This window comes from Ptychodera flava, chromosome 8, assembly GCF_041260155.1.
Source record: "Ptychodera flava strain L36383 chromosome 8, AS_Pfla_20210202, whole genome shotgun sequence".
Lineage (NCBI taxonomy): Eukaryota > Metazoa > Hemichordata > Enteropneusta > Ptychoderidae > Ptychodera > Ptychodera flava.
In genome coordinates, this window is record NC_091935.1 from 11,069,927 (window position 1) to 11,081,929 (window position 12,003).

The 12,003-nt window shown below is 39.5% G+C and overlaps 1 long non-coding RNA gene across 2 annotated transcripts in view; it reads right to left on the reverse strand.

Annotated features, from left to right (window-relative positions):
• Positions 1-1,509, reverse strand: part of LOC139138468 (uncharacterized) — a 31,828-nt gene extending 30,319 nt beyond the window's left edge. Inside the window, exon 1 of one of the 2 annotated variants that reach the window (XR_011553623.1) lies at positions 1,296-1,509. This is a non-coding gene — a long non-coding RNA (uncharacterized lncRNA). The remainder of the gene's footprint in view (positions 1-1,295) is intronic. The other variant, XR_011553621.1, reaches the window with a different exon arrangement.
• Positions 1,510-12,003: the final 10,494 nt, after the last annotated feature.

The window sequence follows — 12,003 nt, forward strand, 5'->3', positions numbered from 1 at the left end:
TTTTGACACATGTATTGATGAAGAAGGTGGAAATCTTTGATAGCTCATTTCAGTGGCCTGACAAAAAATGGCAAAAAATAGCTGCAAAAAATACACAATTGAAGATTTCATAATAATTTGAACAAATCACATTAAGATCATCCCTAAGAACATGTCAACCAAAGATATCAGACGAGTAGTCAATTTGAGAACAAATTTTTTGACCAAAGTGGCAAACATAAACCCCCACAAAATTGTAGAGTTCAACATAATGTCAATATACCATACCATAATAACCCCAGGAAACCTTTCTACTAAACATAAAAGCTATTAGACAAGCAGTTTTTGAAAAATAAATTTTTTGACCAAAAATTGCAGAAAAGAAATTGCAGTTTTTTCATCATAGTTTCAATAGATCACATTTAGTACACCTACAAAACCTATATACAAAATATCAAAGCTATCAGAAGAGAGGCTTTTGAGAAACAAATTTTTTTGACCAAAAATAGCAAAAATTGTCCCAAAAATACAAAATTGCAGACTTTATCATTATTTCAATATATCATAAATAAGATCACCCCAAAGAAGCTGTGTATCAAATATCAAAGCTCCCAGACAAGCGGTTTTAGTGAAAAATGACTAAAATTGCCTCAAAAGCACAATTTCACCACGATTTAATTTTACCCAAAGTAAACTGCATATCAAATTTCAAAGCAATCGGACATACGGTTTTAGAGAAAAAGGCAGCTATTGACGCACGATGGGCGACGGACGATGGGCGACGGACGGAGGGACGACGGACAATCAACCTATTTGATAAGCTCCGCGTCGATGACAGCGGAGCTAAAAACGATTTTGAAAAACTAAGCCGGTAAACATTTTCCTTTTTCTTTCTATTGTACAAGTGGTACACTAGAAAAGTACTGAAAAGAATGAGAGTCCGAATATTGCCCCCGAGGTGCATTCAACCTTGAGGTCTTGTCTCAGACTGGAAGATTAAAATGTTGCCCTTAGTCTAACTTTAATCATTGCACATTCGACGATCTTTTACAACACTGTGAAAAGTTTATAACCTCGGAGAAACAAATTACCTAAAATTATCTAATATTTGAAATATAGAAAGGCCACTATCCTTTAAACTCTATGGAGAGAATAAAATATTCGATTAGTAAAAACGGGACGGTAAAAACCTCGTTTACTTTCACTTCAAAATAGGAATTAGTTTATTCTTTCAACAGATCATGAACAATGGAAAATACATCAAGAGTTAAAAGTTACAGCGAATCGAGCTTTAATATAGGAAATATGCTACATACCGTGATACTAATGTTCCTGATGGCTTGTGAAATACATAATTGCTAAAAATGAACAGCTATTAGCACAAGATCTCTCTGTCAGCCCCCATACACCTGGTGAAACGCTGAGAATTCGGTACGTGCACTGAGCGTGTCTTACAGTTACGACATTTGCCCTCGTAAATATGGTGTGTTCGTGAGAACATTTATGCACGTGGCTTACTCAGAAACTATTTCAGGGTCAGATTGAGTCAACTGATTATGTGTCGAGTCTGTCGCAACAAGAACAGTCAACCGGTAGGGTTTGGCTTATCTAAGTGCGGGACTTATCGATAAAGATCAAGCTTTGTATCCGGTAAGGTCACAATTAGATGGCCCAGTGGAATAGGGGGGTATCTTCTATGCTGTTTCACCCACTTGCACTGGGCCATCGATAATTTTAAGTTGGTTGAACTTTGCATTGCTTGCACAGCTGTCCTAAGATGAAAATCAATAAACTGTCACTCATCATATCGTGCGCAAAGGCACACCATTATATTTTACAAACTATCCGGAGACAATTCAGAGACCATATCTATCTATTTATTTGTATTTGTATTTTATGTAAAGATGATAATGTTTGATGACTTTTGTAACTGCTCCATAATGCAACGTAGAAAATTAAAATGCCTCTCAGTAAGTTTTTTTTGATATTTTTTCAGAGACTACTTACTCCTCATTGCTGGCTCAATTTGAAAGGTTATGACAAATGTCGTATAAAACCTTGATCCGATGAATGGTATCTCCGACGGCTTTACGCAGAAAGACAGAACAGTCTTTACTAAACAGTATATATTTATCATAGTAAATTTTGTCTAATTCCCAGACACAAAGGGAATGCAGAGTATTTCTGCTTCACTTTAACTCTAGAAGTTTGTGTAATCCCCGCCATAATTCATCGTACCTTTCGTCCTTTGAGTGAATTTTGCAAGTTTAATCCACTGATAAAGAGGTCTTTCTGTAGCCATAAAACTCACACACACGCAGTTCTTTCACTTTCTCTTTAGATTCCAGCAACTGCAATATCATTTAGAGTGGCACTCCCACTTGGTAACATTTTTAAAACACATTGTTTTAATGCAAACGGTCGACATTATAAGGCTTATTATACAATTTATAAACAGATTACTACTCACATGTTTATTTGATGGCTGTGTGTACCTAGTTTTTATGGGAAACTTGTTACCTCGCGTACAGTTTGATTCGACATCAAGCGATGCTGTTTGAGCCGCATTCCCTTGCGTGTTGAAATTACTGTCATATCGTCCGTCTGTTGAAAGGGAAAGCAGGAACCGAGTTTCGGAAATGAGAACTGGGAGACGTGTATTTCCTTAAACCTGAACATGATACAGATTATTTATTGACGTTGCTCGTAGAAACTGTAGCTCTGTCTGCAGCACCGAGCTGGAAGGATAACAACAGGCAGTGAAACATGTATCACCCCTATTTGTAACAAGCAACCCAATTTGTAACACTAACCTAATTTGTTACAAACCTTAACACACGGAATACTGTAGATGACCACGAAGTTAAACATTCAGTGTTACAAGTGTGAATTTAACGCATTTTGTGGTCATGTGAGAAGAAGAATCTCACATACCATGGACCTTGGATCATATTTCTCACACGAGTTGGGGGTATTTTGTCGCATACTCGCCTGCGGCTCGTGTGAGACAAATATCCCCAACTCGTGTGAGAAATGTGATCCCAATTCCTTGTGGTGTGAGATTCTATTAATCTACCTTTGTTTGTGATGCGGTATATTGAATCGATCAATGTGGTTTTATGATATGGAGAAACACGGTGAGACACCGTTGAATCTATAGTGCTTTGACCCTGGTCATGTGATCTGGGTCCCCGGTAAACCGGTTTTATGAATGAGCGATTCGTTTTAACGGTGTTTTGGAACCAAAATGGGGTTCCTTCATCAGTCGCTCTCTTGTTACGTACTCCCTACGCTGGGTTGTGTGATAAAGTTATCTTCCCTCAAAGAGGAGAAGCCAGATTCGTTATTGAGGGAGTCAGTCACTGTTGACTGACTTCATAGTGATCGATCCGGTGTGTGGTGTCATAATAAAAACCCAGCATCGACCATACTTTCTGGACGCTTACATGGATTTTTGTATTAGGGCATACTTTAAGCATTGTTAGTGCTCGTTATGATAACAGTTAATGCTGAACTAATCTGTCAACGATTGCTTTGTTTTAGGCACTTAGATCGATTATCCGAACTTTTGGTTCTGTGTCAATTTTTCATGGACTTTCTAATAGATTTCGGATCAATATTAATGCCTGCTTTCCGGTGTTTGAACAGCATGTTCTGAAGGGCTGTTTCAAGAAATACTACATCTTATTTCTCTATTTTTAGCCATTCCCTGGTTTCTTGGTTCCGGTAACAATATTTTCTGTAGAAGGGCTGTTTCAAGAAATACCACATCTTATTTCTCTATTTTTAGCCATTCCCTGTTTCTTGGTTCCGGTAACAATATTTTCTGTAGACGGCCTTTTAAATCATTTTGGTTTGAGGAGAGTATTGGTTTATTAAATTCAAGCCACCAACTTCGATTAGTTATATGGCAGCAGTAGAATAGAATGGCACCATATCACTCTCATTTAGACTGAGGTGTGGTGGCACCTGTGTGGCGCGGTGGCACCAGACCCTCTACCTAACCCGAAAAGGGAGGTGGGCCCAATTTGGGTCCTAGGCGTGTGACATCGGACCCCCTAGCTTACCCGAAAAGTGAAAATATGGCACCTGATCCCTTGGCTTGCCTGCAATGGCTTGTTTTCAATCGGGTTCAAACCCACAAAATATGGCATCAGTCGCCATCAGTCGCAAAGCTTGAAAATCAATCAATCAATCAATCAAAAACATTTATAAAGCGCCAGGATCAATAACCATGTTATTTTCAAAGGCGCTGAGTTTTTAACATCAGTGTTCATGCGCTTTGGCAAATAAATGAGTCTTGAGTTTTTGTTTAAAAATGTTAACACTTTGGGCCTGTTGAATGTCAGAAGGTAGAGCATTCCAGAGTTGTGGTGCTGTGATGGAGAAAGCACGTCCACCATACGTTTTGAGTCTGTATTTGGGTACACACAGCAGGTTCTTAGAGTTGGAGCGTAGTGAACGACGGGGTTTATATGGCTTGATCAGATCCTGAATGTAGACTGGGGTCAGACCGTTGAGAGCTTTGTAAGTTAGCAGGAGAATTTTGTAGTCAAGTCTGTACTGAACTGGCAACCAATGAAGACTGCAAAGTACTGGTGATATGTGATCTGTTCTTCTTGAACGGGTGATGATTCTGGCTGCGGTATTTTGAGCTCGTTGAAGCAGCCCGATACTGGATCTAGGGAGACCGTATAGAAGTGAGTTACAGTAATCCAATTTTGACGACAGTACAGCATGTATTAATACCTGACAATTTCCTTGCTCAGATATTTCCTGATGGATCCGATTCGACGTAGATGGGCATAAATTGACTGGCAGGTTGTTTGGATATGCTTGTGAAACATATGGGTATTGACAAAGATAACTTCAATATTCCGGGCTGATTTGACTGGCGTAATAACATTTGAGCCAATGGTGATTTGACTGACAGGATTTTGAGAATGGTCAAACTTTGAACGAATGAGAATGACCTCTGTTTTTGAGTTGTTGAGTTGTAGCATGTATTGTGTCATCCAGAGTTTGATGTCTCAGATATTGGCCTCAATAGAGCTGACAGCGGACAGTGAGTCATTGTGAAAGAAGGACAGGTACAATTGGTTGTCATCTGCATACTGGTGAAATTCCAAGTTATGTTGACGAATGAGTTTTCCGAGTGGAGAGATGTATATATTAAACAAAAGTGGACCGAGGACTGACACTTGAGGTACACCGAACTGAAGAAGGGGGTTTACTCGTAACATTTGCAATTGCTACAGACTGGTGCCTGTCCATAAGATATGATTCGAGCCATTTATGGGCAAGAGCTGTAACGCCAAGGTCAGACAGCCGGTTCAACAGTATGGTGTGATCTATGGTGTCGAATGCTGCTGATAGATCCAGGAGGACAAGTATAACACTCTTACCGGAATCAAGAGATAGGCATATATCATTGTGAACTTTCAAGAGAGCTGTCTCAGTACTGTGATATCGTCTGTATGCAGATTGTAGTGGCTCTAGTAAGGAGTTGGTAGTGAAGTAGGCATTAAGTTGAACTGCAACAACTTTTTCCAGGACTTTCGAGAGGAATGGTAAATTGGATACTGGACGGTAGTTCTTAAGAGTGTTAATATCCAGCGACGGCTTCTTCAGTAATGGGGTTACAAGAGCAGATTTAAGTGTGGTACGTACATGTCCAGATCGGAGAGATAAGTTGATTGTTGTGGTTATATACTGCAGTAATTGTCCAGGCATTGTTTCAATACTGATGTAGGAAGTGGGTCAAGAGAACACGATTTGGTAGGCGATTGCATGATGAGAGTTTTTTATGTCTTCTGCTTTGGCTGGTTCAAATGATGGAAATGTGGACGTACAGTTGGTTTCTCTATTGATGATCTGTTGATTGCAATCAATGGAACTCAGGTTCTGCGAATATCTGTGATCTTGGTGATGAAATATGAATTGAAACGATCTGCAAGTTCATTAAGTGTTGTATGGTTGGGAAGAGAATGTGTCTGGTTGGTGCAAAGTGTAGAAATTACTTTGAATAGTGTTCTCTGGTTGCCTGCATTGTCAGAAATGAGGTTGGTATAGTAGTCACATTTAGCCTGACGAATTAGTTTATTAACGTGAAGGCAATGTTCTTTGTAGATTTGACGGTGTATTTCTAGCTTGGTGTTTCGCCATTTACGTTCAGCAGATCTTCTGTCCTTTTTCGCTTGGTTGATACTAGGATTATACCACTTAGTGTTTGGACGAATTGTAGCCGTGCGCTTCTTGATTGGTGCATGGACATTAAGAAGGGCAGAAAGTCGGAATCGTACGTTAGTACGGCTGTTTGAATGTCTGTTGGCAGGTGTTGAAAGTCTGGAACAGATGCTACGTCACTAATGAAATCGTTCATAGGGATCGAAGATATGGAGCGATATGTAATTTGACGTCTCATAAATGATGGTTTCTGAAACGCCAACTTTGCATGTATTGGGTAATGATCCGAGAGACTGTGACAGTCAATGAATATTGAATTGACGACTTTGTCAGAGTTGGTAATAATCAGGTCTAGGGTATGGCCCTTTACATGTGTTGAGTCACTGACCCACTGTTTTAAACCGAATGAGTTGACAAGTTCTTTGAATTTTATAGCTGTCGAATTGAGTGAATCATCCAGATGCACATTGAAGTCACCAACAATGAACAGATTGCTTTTATTTGGAACAAGTTTTTCCAATGTGTTTCCAAACTCCATGAGGAACTGTGACCCTGTGAATTTATTCTTGTTACTTGGAGGAGGACGATAAACGATGAGAAGATTCAGAGAGATACCTTTGTGCTGAACTGTAGCTTCTGTTGCTTCAAACGATTTGACATTTTGTAGTGGTTTCCAGGTAGTCAGTTTCATCGAGGATTTATGCAACAGTACTATGCCACCACCTGAGGATGAAACACGTGGTGTTTGGTGAAACGAATAACCATTTGGAGTACATTCATTTATGACAAGTTGATTGGCATTTTCTGTCAACCAGGTTTCTGTCAGTGCCAACAAATCAATGTCATGCTCGGTTATATAGTCACTCACTTCAGGCGCCTTATTGCAGATAGATCTGGCATTCCAAGTGCAAAGCAATACATTGTACTGTCTTTGTATTAGTTTACATCGATTGATGGCAGATGTTTGCAGTGGAATCTGGATCAGGTTGTTGATATTGACTCCGTTTGAAGTACTGGTATGTTGTTGTGGCGAACACCCCCCCCCCCCCCCCCCCCCCCCCCCGTCTCCAAAATTTGGGACCGAGGCAGGGAGGCACGGTGGCACCAGACTTCCTAGTTAACTCGAAAGATTAAGATGTGGCACCTGAGCCCTTGGCTTGCCTGGAAAGCTTGCAATTGTGGCGCACCTTTCCCTCCCCTAAATTTTAAACAGAGGCGCAGTTGCACTTTTGGCACCGGACCCCCTAAATCACCAAAGAAAAATTTGTATGGCTCCCTCTTTGGCACTTTATCCCGATTTGTTCAATTGAACTTTGTAAGCTGAGATAGGTGGTCTTCCATTGTCTAATTTGTAAAGTTTGCACACGTTACTTTTTATACCTGATGGGTAAATTTTGAGATTATGCAAATGCAGGAGGCCTATAATGTAAAGGTATAAGGGCCACTTTGGGGCCACATTTCAGCTCTGATCATTGGAGAGGAGACATGCTAGGTATGGCTACCCCGGAGATGACCCCCATGCAATGCCAACAGGGTTGGCGAAAATGCTACTCTTTTAGGGAGCGTTCAGTTATTACGGCCGGGGGTGGGCCTGCAAAATCCAGGGGGGGTCACCTCAAGTTTGAAAACTGCAAGGGGGGGGGGGTCATGTATTTTTCAAAAAGCTCAGAGGGGGGGGTCACTTAATTTCATAAGCATCCGTCCCGTCAAAAGCAGTTTCAGTGTCCAGAAATATTGTTAATGGAGCTCTCTGAGGGCAATGAACAATTCCTATTACTTACATATTAGAGATATGGCAAGTTTTAAACAGTTACCTGTAGACTACTAGTACCATGAAAAGTTAAATAATTCTTTTAGGTGAAATTCTAAAATCCAATTTCCTGCACGCATATTAATTGTTACCACCCTAGTCTAATCAAGTACATTAATATTAATAATTGAGAGTACATAAATACACAGATTTACCTATTTTTGTATTGGAAAAAAATTATTCATAGTTTCCTCATAGACTCCCATGTACAGTGAATCTACATTTCGGTGAAATTCCAAAATCAAATTTCTGGCGAACACATCCATTTGTTACCACCCTAGTCTAATCAAGTACATTCATATTAATAATTGAGAGTACATAAATACACAGATTTACCTATTTTTGTATTGGAAAAAATTATTCATAGTTTCCTCATAGACTCCCATGTACAGTGAATCTACATTTCGGTGAAATTCCAAAATCCAATTTCTGGCGAACACATCCATTTGTTACCACCCTAGTCTAATCAAGTACATTCATATTAATAATCGGGAGTACATAAATACACAGATTTACCTATTTTTGTATTGGAAAAAATTATATAGTTTCCTCATAGACTCCCATGTACAGTGAATCTACATTTCGGTGAAATTCCAAAATCCAATTTTTGGCAAACACATCCATTTGTTACCACCCTAGTCTAATCAAGTACATTCATATTAATAATCGGGAATACATAAATACACAGATTTACCTATTTTTGTATTGGAAAAAAATTATTTATAGTTTCCTCATAGACTCCCATGTACAGTGAATCTACATTTCGGTGAAATTCCAAAATCCAATTTTTGGCAAACACATCCATTTGTTACCACCCTAGTCTAATCAAGTACATTCATATTAATAATCGGGAATACATAAATACACAGATTTACCTTTTTTGTATTGGGAAAAAATTATTCATAGTTTCCTCATAGACTCCCATGTACAGTGAATCTACATTTCGGTGAAATTCCAAAATCCAATTTTTGGCGAACACATCCTTTTGTTACCACCCTAGTCTAATCAAGTACATTCATATTAATAATCAGGAGTAGGCCTACATAAATACACAGATTTACCTATTTTTGTATTGGAAAAAAAATATTTATAGTTTCCTCATAGACTCCCATGTATAGTGGATGAACACTCAGTGAAATTCCAAAATCAGATTTCTTGTACACATAATATGCACCTTTAACCACCATATTCTAAGCAAGTACAATTATGTTAATTATTCAACGTCTGTATATGCACAAGTATAGCAAGTTTTTCATTGGAAAAAATATTCACAATTTTATCATAGACTCCTATGTATAGTGGATGAACATTTTTGGTGAAATTCTAAAGCCAATTTTTTGTCCACATACCAGTTGTAAGTGCATTTATGTCAATTATCAAACATCTATAAATGCATAGATATAGTTTTATATTGAAAAAGTATTACATATAGTTTTCTCATACACTATCATATATAGAGAATCAACATTATCAACAGCTGATCATCAATTAAATCCAAATATCAAAATTTTGTACACACACGCTTGCGCAAAAATATTGCGATCCAACTGTAATTTCTGTCCAATCCCTTTGAGGGGTAATTTCAAAATTATAGCAAGTCAGAAGGGGAAATTTGAATATTAACACCTTGTGAGTTTGTAAGGAGGGTCATTTGAAAAAATCTGAGAATCTTTTTTTTGATTCTATCCCCCTCCAGAGGTGTATGTGTGTGCAGCTTTACTCAAGCAATGTTGGGGGGGGGGTGTCATGAAATTTTTGTCATCTTAAAAGGGGGGTCATCAATTTTTTGGTGCAATGGGTAGGGGGTTCACTTATTTTGCCTGATGCGCAGGAAGAATTTGCCGGCCCACCCCCGGCCATAATAACTGAACGCTCCCTTAGGGCTGATATGCCCTATTACTTCAATGTGAAGACCAACGAGAGTTGGTGGTCGCAGCCCGGTTGTGAGGAAAGGCATGCCCCAGGTGCCCCAGGCAGCAGGAACCCTGCCCGCAGGAGCCAACGCCAACGCCCACACCACCACCAAGCACTCCACCCCTCTTCGTTTCACCTTACACTGATGTCGTCGCCAGTCAGTCACCACCAAGCTTCCAGTTGCAGCCACACCAGATGCAAGCGGATGCTGTTACCCAAATAGGTGAGAAGGAATTTAAATTTCTTCTTCAAGAGGCAAAACATCATCCAGGCTAGTGAGTGTAAAGATGTAAAGGACATGTATATATAGGCATCCGTGATTACTTCAAGAAAACTGGCACAGGACAACTGATAGAGACCAAGAAGGCATCAATTTGAAATAGGATGAATGGAGCCGATTGAAGTGTATTGCCCAACTTGTTGATGATGCTGTCAAGACACTGGCCCGTAGCTTGGCATGCAACGCATAGAAAGTTCATCTTATGTGTTCTTCTTTCAAGAGATGTCTCTGAAGTACGTCTATGCTAAATGTATCCCGCAGAGAGTTGACCAATCATCACAGAGCAGTGGGAGGGATGTCAGCATGATTACCTGTCACAGAGGGAACATGAGTGTTTGTACTTCGGTGGCACAGCCTCTGGGCAGAGAGCAACAATTGCACTACATTAAAAAACTGCATCAAAGAGGATCGACATAGTTTAGTGAAAAAGGCTGCCAGGGCAGTTGCCGAGTATTGTGACATCATCTTGGAACATGGCTTAGTTACCCTGGATGAGTTATTGCAAGTGTTGTATTATCAGTGGGTCGACAATCCTGAGGAATGTTGTATCGCACTATCGGAAACTCTCACTGTGTATGGTATGGTTATGCCACAAAAGTGCCCTTCATGATTATTTAAATTTATCATACAGTCAAAGCAATGCTGTGGGAATTCAAAACTCCCGCCCAGTGTATGCGAATGGCTGCGTCATCAGTAACCCCCCTATTGTGTGCCCATCGGCCTGTAACTTCCCGTTTAATGATGTTTTCCTCTATTTTTCGAAAACTAATAGTCCCATTGCTTTAAAATTTTGTTTAACGGTTCTTAAGGATGACCAAATAGGATCCATGGAAATAATGGTGAAATTCACATATCTGTATTTGGGGGAATTTTTTGCAATTTTTGGTCAAAAACTCTTCAATCGAATCACTTTCAAACTAGTTGCAAAAGTCATTATGAGTAGGAGCATTTCATGTTGCTTGGGTATAAGATTAATTTGTACTTGCAATGGAATTTCTGAGTAATTATTCTGTATGATGCAATGTCATTTGTGTAGTAGTACTTAGTATTTCTATAAAATGGGAGCACAGTGTCATTGACACTATTTTTTTGGTAAGCTATCGGCGCGCCTCCCGCGCCTCCGCCCCTCGGTCCAAAATGAGAGTGATACGGTGCCGCTCTATACTACTGGCAGCTTTCTCAGTTTTAGATTTTCTTTGCCAGGTGAGTTTTTGTTTTGCCATTTTAAGAAATATTGTCAAGTTTTTAAAAACAATAAAGCTATTGTGACAAATAGGGTAATAAGTTTTGTTACAATTTGGATTAGTGTTACACATACGTTAACTTTTGTTACAAATTGGGTTAGTGTTACACATAGGGTTAACTTTGTTACAACTAGGTTAACTTTTGGCCTTTTTGTGTTGTATTTGACGTATTTCATGGTGTCGCCGTCAATCACATCTGCCCCCTTAACAAGTTCCATGTAATAGTGTTCCTACACACCTCGTAGGCAGAATTGGGTTGAGAGGAACCACCACAGGGTGTTTTGAAGCGCTTACAAGCTATACATTCCGAGCTCGCATGTGTTGTATAGTTCATCATTGACGTCAGCTGTTAGTGGATCTGTTTTATTCGGCGCGTTACCCCTGCCCATGGCTTTCAGGTTTCTTTTTTTACAAAGCAGCCTTGGAAGAAGCATCCGTTTTTACCCTTCACTGATCTTCGTTTTCACGCAAAACACGATCAATGGTGTAAAAGAAACAGCAATGTCTCCGATATTATTCTGCTCCGTCTCGGTTTCACTGTAGAAGTATTTGCTCAGAAGATGGTAAAGTTCATTCAGTGTAATTAGGTG